General features: G+C 37.5%; 2 non-coding genes across 2 annotated transcripts; one reads left to right on the top strand and one right to left on the bottom strand.

The window, feature by feature from the left end:
• Window positions 1-3,010: 3,010 nt before the first annotated feature.
• On the top strand, window positions 3,011-3,082 carry trnaw-cca (transfer RNA tryptophan (anticodon CCA)). Its single transcript has one exon. It is a non-coding gene; the product is annotated as a tRNA-Trp (tRNA).
• A 396-nt stretch (window positions 3,083-3,478) lies between these two features.
• trnaw-cca (transfer RNA tryptophan (anticodon CCA)) lies at window positions 3,479-3,550 on the bottom strand. Its single transcript has one exon. It is a non-coding gene; the product is annotated as a tRNA-Trp (tRNA).
• Between the last annotated feature and the right edge of the window lie 4,495 nt (window positions 3,551-8,045).

The raw sequence follows: 8,045 nt of genomic DNA, 5'->3' as shown, positions 1-8,045 counted from the left end.
CAAAACTAATGCTCCCCCTAGTGACAAATAAGGACAAAATAACCTCCCTGAAGAGCAAACTGAAAATGACCTTTGTATTACTTATCACGTGTGCATGTATTTCTTTTTTTTTTTAAAGAAGGGGAAATTCACATACTGTAAATCATCATATTTAATTTCTAATAATTTGACATATTGTCAGCTGTTGCCCTTGAAAGATGCCAGGCAACTTATTTTCAGCATTTTCTTTTGTGTTAAAAATGAAGCCATGAAGCTTGTTACACTGAAAACTATTCCCCCAGGAATCAAGCTTCGACAGTAGAGTCAGCAACTGTTATTGTAAGGTGATTCCTCATTTATTCTAAAATGCAGTGGGAAGATGATGATTAAAACTGTAACCTTTAAACACAAAAACAAATGTATTAAATTAAATTAGATGCTGTGTCACCAGGTAACATTCCCACACTGCATACAGGAAGTGATGTGTTATGTCAGAGAGACGAGACATATGAAATATGAGCCCGATGATTGTGTCCGGAGTGGCAGATTTTTAATAACATCTGACAGTAATTTTTAAATATTATGATGCAAAAAAAAAAATATGAAAGGAAAGCAGTTTGGGAGTTCCCTCCATCAGACCTGAAACACTGTGATGTCAATATGATTCATGAGGAAAATACAGCTTCACCCTATCACTGTACACTTGATTTATACATTTGTTTTGCAGCAAATACAAGAAGGTGATTAGTTACTCTATATAGTCACTATTTCTGTTGTTTTTTTTTATGACCTTGTTTGTCTCTAGGGCCACATGTGATTTAAAAAAAAGAAAAAAAAGATGGAATAGTGAGATTAAGTCACAGATTTCTGAGTAAAAAGTAAAAATTCCATGATTAAAGTCAGATTTAAGACTTTAATTAGTTTCCCAAAAAAATAGTCACATGTGGGCCAAATTCATCTTCTGCAGTTTTGACACTGTAGGAAACTGGGTGTTTTTTGCTCTCCGAGTGACTTTTCTATTCACCCTTTTTCCAATTTCTTCATTGCTCTGAAAGCTTTTAAACGTGTGGCTGCATTTGTGCATTTTCATTTCCACTTTTAGATTTACTGCACATGTAAAAGTCAGTATATTCTGGCTTCCTCTTTTCTAAGTGTCACCTGCTTCAGCAGGTGGAAAAAAACAACAACAAAAAAAAACTTTTACCAACACAGGGACACAGTGGTTGCTCAATTTTCTGACTCTAGATCACATTTGCTGTGGGTTTAAATTACAAAAGAGATTGCATTACATCAACCTAATCCTTGCTTCTCTTCACTGGTTTCCTGTGCTTTTTAGAATAGATTTTACTTGGTCTAGTTCCAAGCTACACAGCAGAAATGCTGAGCCCACAGCATATCTCATCATCTGTATCTGATTTGTTTTTTTCTTCATGAGGAGGAGGCAGGTAGACAGGAGGCTGACATCATTGTTTACACATACACTTTTCTATGTACTCACCATGACTTCATCATATTCTCTTTGTCTAATTCTTGTCCAGAACAGAACAACAAGAGGGCTGAGTGACAGACAAATAAGAAAGTCTAATGTTGGTTGAACCTACGGAGCCCCGGGACATGACATGGTAAAAACAACACAATAAATTATCATTAATAACTAAAATGATATGACTTCACGCTAAAACCTTAAACTTTGACGAAAGTACCAGAAAAAAAAATTCAACAATTCAACAAACATCTGGGTCTGATCTTGTTTTTGACATGCACAGTTAGAACTGGTTAGAACTGGTTAATACACACACTCATCTATAAGAACATTTGTTTCATATAATTCACCTCATGTGTCATACAACAGCTCCCCTCTCTTCAGTTTTGATAAAATTGAAGTGCTCCATCTGGAGGCTGAAGCGAAGTACTGCATCTTGTCCTCTGTGTGAAATCATGTCTGTGAGGGCCCTCTAGCGGCCACTTTGAGCACTTTATGGCCAGACTTCACAGACAGGGAACAACCCTGATGTTGACATAAAAAATGTAATCAGATTAAGGTAAGAAAACGTTTATTACTCATTTGCTACTCATTATTACTCATATTACGCATTTGTTTTTTTAAATAATCCCTTATCCACTCTTTAAATCAACAGAAAGTAAACAACACAAAATGAAAAGTCAAAGTTAACTGATGTTTGTGGAGATTGGAGCCAGTGTACATGCACAGCCTTAGTACTCTCCTGTCATGGAATGGGAAATGCTGCCAGCTACTGTTTTGCATATCATTTATGTCCTGTAGTTCTCCACTCATCACCATTTACCATGGGGATCATGGTAATGCCATTTTATTTTATTATTTTGTAGAATATGATAATGTCATTAAACTCCACATGTGACACAAGTCCTCTTCTTTTAAAAGAGGCACCAAAGTAATTTTTGTTAATGTGATCAAAACTGCAAAACACCTCAAACTACATTTGAATCCACTTTGAATGGATGATAGTCACAGCAAGGCAGGGAAATGATGGTCAGTTCCTTCTTGAACTACGTCCACATCAGTACTTTCAGCAGCTTTAAAATATATAATATAATATTTTTATTTTATAATATATAATAAATAATAAACATATTAGGGAAGCCACTAATTGTGTGTTTTCTGCTGATGTTACATCCTGTGGGAAGTAGGAAGTAAAAAAAAAATGGGCCAATGAGCATCTGGTCTGGTCAAGAGGGGGCCGGTCTTGAGGAAACACACAAAACTGTTGAGTCGCATGGTGACAACATGGTCTTAAAATGATCATACAATAGTCCATCATGACATCACAATTAAGAGATTCATGATGATATTTCACGGAATTTCAAAGTAAAGTGTTTGTTTTGATATGGAATCATATATCATGTATACTTCCCAACAAATGATGCAAAGGAAAAACTAATAACATCAAAAATAGACAGAAATAAATCTAAAACTACAGTAAGTAACTATAACATTTATATTGTCACCTCGCTGGCAGGTGAGGTTCGGCTTGACCATCACTATAAAAGAGACTCTGTGGCGCAATGGTAGCGCGTCTGACTCCAGATCAGAAGGTTGCGTGTTCAAATCACGTCAGGGTCATTGAAGGTCAAAACACCATCAATCAGTAGGTGTATTATGTGACCATCTCATTGCATTCTACGGTGAGAGAAGATGATGTAATATGTGACATTTCTTCATTAGAATATCTACAAATGATGAAACTTGTATGTTGTATTTATTTGACACTAATTGATCACAACTACCCATTTTTGCCATCTAAGCTCACTTTGTAAGATGAGTCAAGACATAAATAACATGTCATGTGTTTAAGTGTAATTAGTCTCTGATTTGTGCTCCGCCCATATTTCCATATGTTATATTGCATTTATTGTTGGACTCTCTTCTATGCAATGCTGTTGCTTGAAAACGTATAATTTGAATCATTCTATTTATGGCTAAAAGAAAACATTTTCATTTGTTTTACGAAAAATATTCTGACCCCGACGTGATTCGAACACGCAACCTTCTGATCTGGAGTCAGACGCGCTACCGTTGCGCCACGAGGTCTTATCCAGCCAAATTTGACGATTATAATTATCAAGTAAGGTCGGATATGTTTGTTTTATTTGATTTTTGGTGTTAATCAAATATATAAGAAAGCGAAACACGCATTACACGGTCCGAGATTTGCCTCCCACGCGGAAACGTGACGTCATGTTAAACCAGACATCAACATCCGACATACAACTTGTCACAAGTTACCGAGATTTTGTCACTTTTTGTCAACACACACGCACACAAACACACACAGTGTACTATATACTGTACATGAAACGAAAAATATGAATAAAGTTTTACCTTCTTTGACAAATAAAGTCAAATAAATTGCTGTAACTCAGCTGCACATGGCTGAATCTTTGTACCGTACCCCGGAAGCTGTCGACACCGAGGGCTGGTGTGGGTGTGGTATAGTAGCTCGGTAGCGCCCCCTATAATGTATTACCTTTAAAAGAAAAAGGGAATACTTACGCTTTAGGTGAATAACAGGAGACATCATGACACCACATTCAATATTATTTATATATATATATATATATATATATATATATATGTATATATCACAGTGATCATATCAGTTTCTCATTAATATTTTGAGGTCTATACATTTATTTATATAGTGGTTATATGTAGTGATTTGGCACTACATTTAAAACTTAACTGAATAATTGAACAAAAATGCACCTAACAGTAACCTTTATTATAAAATATGTAAAGGTATGAAACGTCAAAAATAAATAAATGGTGCTTATGAATTCCTGGAGTTGACTAGAGCTAAATAATAATAAGAGAAGCATGATATTCAACAAAGTCTCTGACACATTTGAAACATTTTCTAAAAGATTGTCTCACCCTGACCTCGAGGTATTAGAATCATAAATGAGCCAGATACTAAATCCTCTGCCTTGCGCTTAATGCCAATTTTGTTTCAGAGGTTTTGCCAAAAAAACAAGTTAAAACAACACATTACATTAAACATAATTAAGATAATTAAGGATACAATTTGTATCATTACATCTGTTTAAATAGATATGAGGTATAGTATATTAATGCTATTATTACTGTACTCATTTTTGTATCGGACTATAATAATAATAGGATGTACTGTATTATTATATTAGGTTGCATATTAAATGTCATTGTTTCATAATATATCATTATATCTTGTTTCTACCTGGATAGAGATTGAATGTTGTACCACATTGTTCTAGTGTAAATTATGTCAGGGTCATTCAACATCTTAATCAACACCTTCCTACCATTAATCCATGTGTTTATGACCCTTTCACATTCTGCTGTTTGTGTGAAAAGTCTTAGATGATTGAAGAGGGAAAATATAAAGACTATTAGGCACATTTGGGTTTCCTACCTCCTTATCCACATTTACTTTTAACTTTTATTTCCCTTTCAGCAACCCATCATTGTATATTATACTTTTATTCACATCTTCCTTTTCTGGAATAAAGACATATGTGTTTCCAAGGTAACACTTATTATTCTCCTGTAAAAAAAACCATGACGTCTCATGAAGATCAAAGAACATCATCACATAAAAGGAGAAGGATTTATGATTTAGGGCAGCGTGCAAATGAAATGATTAGAAGAAGAGGACAATTACGCTATTGGAGCAGGGGCAAAGGGGAGGGAAGCAAAGATAAGACGGCAGTTAATGCAATAATTGGAATAAAAAATAAAAAATAAAAAAACAAATGCCATTTGTAGCAAATGTGTGCAAAGGATTTTGAGGAGGAGAAGGAGAAAAGAGGGCAAAGGACAGAGAAGAAGGCAGTAATGTAACATTTTGTTTGGCAACTGCTGTAAAACACCAAAAACAACAACAACAACAACAAGAAAAGAGAATAAGGAATGAAAGACGAGAGACAACAGAGGATGGGGTACAACGGATAAAAGAGGGGAAGGAGAAAGGCAAAGAACGAGGAGCAGGCAACAATTCGGATACCAACCGCCGTCAAACACCACAAACAACCACAATCCCTAATCACAAAGATGGACCTCATGGTGGAGCTCGAGTCCACCATAAACACCATACAGAGGAGTGACAAGTCAAACCATCTACAGGCGTTCGTAGAGGCCTTGCTAGGAGATGCATCCAACAACCCTCATTCCACAGCTGAGCATTTTAATTATCCCCTGTCTCTACCCCCATTTTCTCCTTCATCTAATGTGTGGTTTGAACCTCAGCCTCTGCCTTCACTTTTTCCACCCACTGTCCTTCCTGATCCATGGAGTTTCCCTCACCCTGCACCTCCTCCTCCTCCTCCTCCCCCCTCTGTCCCACCAGAACAATGTAGTTTCCCTCACCCTGCACCTTCTCCTCCCAGTGCCCCACCTGAGCCACAGGTCAGTCAAATGTACATGTCAACATTGCCGTTGCCTAACGTATTGGAGCACATGATTCCAGTGGGAACAGTGAATGGAGAGGTGGTGTATGGCCTTCCATCTGTGACCTTCCCCGGTGTTATCTCCACTGCTCCTGCTCCACCGAAGCGGCCGCGGAAGAAACGCCAAAGGCATCAGGACGACGAGCAGCCTTACATTAAGAAGCCGCCAAATGCCTTCATGCTCTTCCTGAAGATACAGAGGCCCAACGTTATTGCCGAGCTGAACATCACAAACAATGCGAGTATCAACACTGAGCTCGGACAGCGGTGGAGGTTCATGTCGCCGTTGGAAAAAGACAGGTACTTCATTGAGGCTGAGGAAATCAAGCGTCTCCATGAGCAGCAGTTCCCTCGGTGGTCAACCAGAGACAATTATGGGAAAAAGAGGAAGAGGGTCAGGAGGAATGAGCTCATGGCCCCTGAGAGCCAGTGACACCCTCAACAACTTGGGAAACTCACCCGTAAAGACGAGATACACACAGTCCATGAAATTCACACGTATTTCTGTTTTTTTTTTTTCAAGTTCCATGTGCCTTTGTATTTCTAATGCAGCAGCTCGGTCCAACGCTTTAAAGCTATTTCTTCTTCTTCTTCTTCATTCTACTTTCACCCTTTAATAACAGAAAAGTTTGTTCTGGTGAGATCCAAATTTGAAAAAAAAAGTGTGTCTTGTGGAAAACAGGGAAAGAACTGTATATAAGACAAAAAAGTGACCCAAACAAGTGAGGATTTTAAGGGAATAAATCAGTTGCACTGTTCTTCTTGCCTCTGGAGGTTTCTTACTTCTTCTTAGGAATTGTCTTTTGTGTAAGTAGTGAATGACAATCTTCTGACACGTCAATGATGTTGATCAACACACATGCAAATATAGCAAGCACAACCGATCAAGATGGTGAATTAAACTAGGAGCGATGTGTTCGGGAGCGTATCGTGTATCACACAGGTCGTTTCTGGGTGTTATGTCACCCCGGCATTGCCTCAGTGCACACATTCATGGCCCTGTGATCACCTGATCTGACAAATAATGACTGAACAGATTGTGTAGTCTAACCTCTGCATTTCAAAAGTGATTTGTGATTCACTCCTGTGGAAACTGTTTACTGATGTTATTGATCAAGTGAGGATTAGACAAATCTTTCCATAGACTTCCTCTCAAACAGTTCTTTTTGCAGCCACTGGAGTCACACCCTGATGGCTGACCAATATATCTCCTTCCTTCCTTGGCTTCACTTTTCAAATCAAGAGACTACATCCATTTTTATAGTCCTTGGACATAAAAATGTCATTGTCTCTTGCCCAAAACAAGAACTCACCACCAGGTTGTACTACCTACGGGTCAAACTAACCCCATACCATTGTTATTAGTATTATCAATACTCATGAGAATAATAATAATATCATAAAATGCATGTAATTAAAACATCTCTGTCATTGATTATCACCATCACACCAATGTATTGCTACACACCAGTCTGTGATATAATGATGCAATAATGTGTTTGGCTTTATTTACTTTGAAGTTGGCTTTTCTTTTGCTAAGATGAGAAAATGTCTGTTAGAGCAACGTGCTAACTTCTCATACTCAATAAAAAAACAGCTTTCCTGGTTTATTTTCTGGTTGCCACAATTTATGAACCAAACAACTGATCAATTAATTAAGAAAATACAACATTAACTGTTATTTGCAGCCTTATCAATAATGTTCCTGCCATTTTTGAACACAAGATGAAAGAATCCCTTTGCTATGTGAGTCATAAAGGACATGTTCCATAAAGGAGGAGAGAGAGAGAAAGTAAGGAAAAAAATGACTTTGAACTGTTATTAGAACTTTGTGATTAAGAACTTCAGTGAGCAGTCTGAAATGGTAAAGGAAGGAAAGAGGAGAACACAGAATACATAGCCTTGAAGGGCAAACGAGAAGAAGCAAAGAAAAAGGAAGCAAATTAAAAACAATTAGTTCTTCATGACAATAGAACTCATGGCTGAGCACGAGTCCAACAATAACCCCATAAAGAGTGCAGAGGGCGACTGTCTCCAGGTGTTGCTGATAAACACTCCTGACTCTCAACCTGCACCAGCTGAGCAACTGTATTATCTCCAAC

This window comes from Solea solea, chromosome 1 (assembly GCF_958295425.1).
Source record: "Solea solea chromosome 1, fSolSol10.1, whole genome shotgun sequence".
NCBI lineage: Eukaryota > Metazoa > Chordata > Actinopteri > Pleuronectiformes > Soleidae > Solea > Solea solea.
This window is presented reverse-complemented; position numbering and strand designations above follow the sequence as displayed.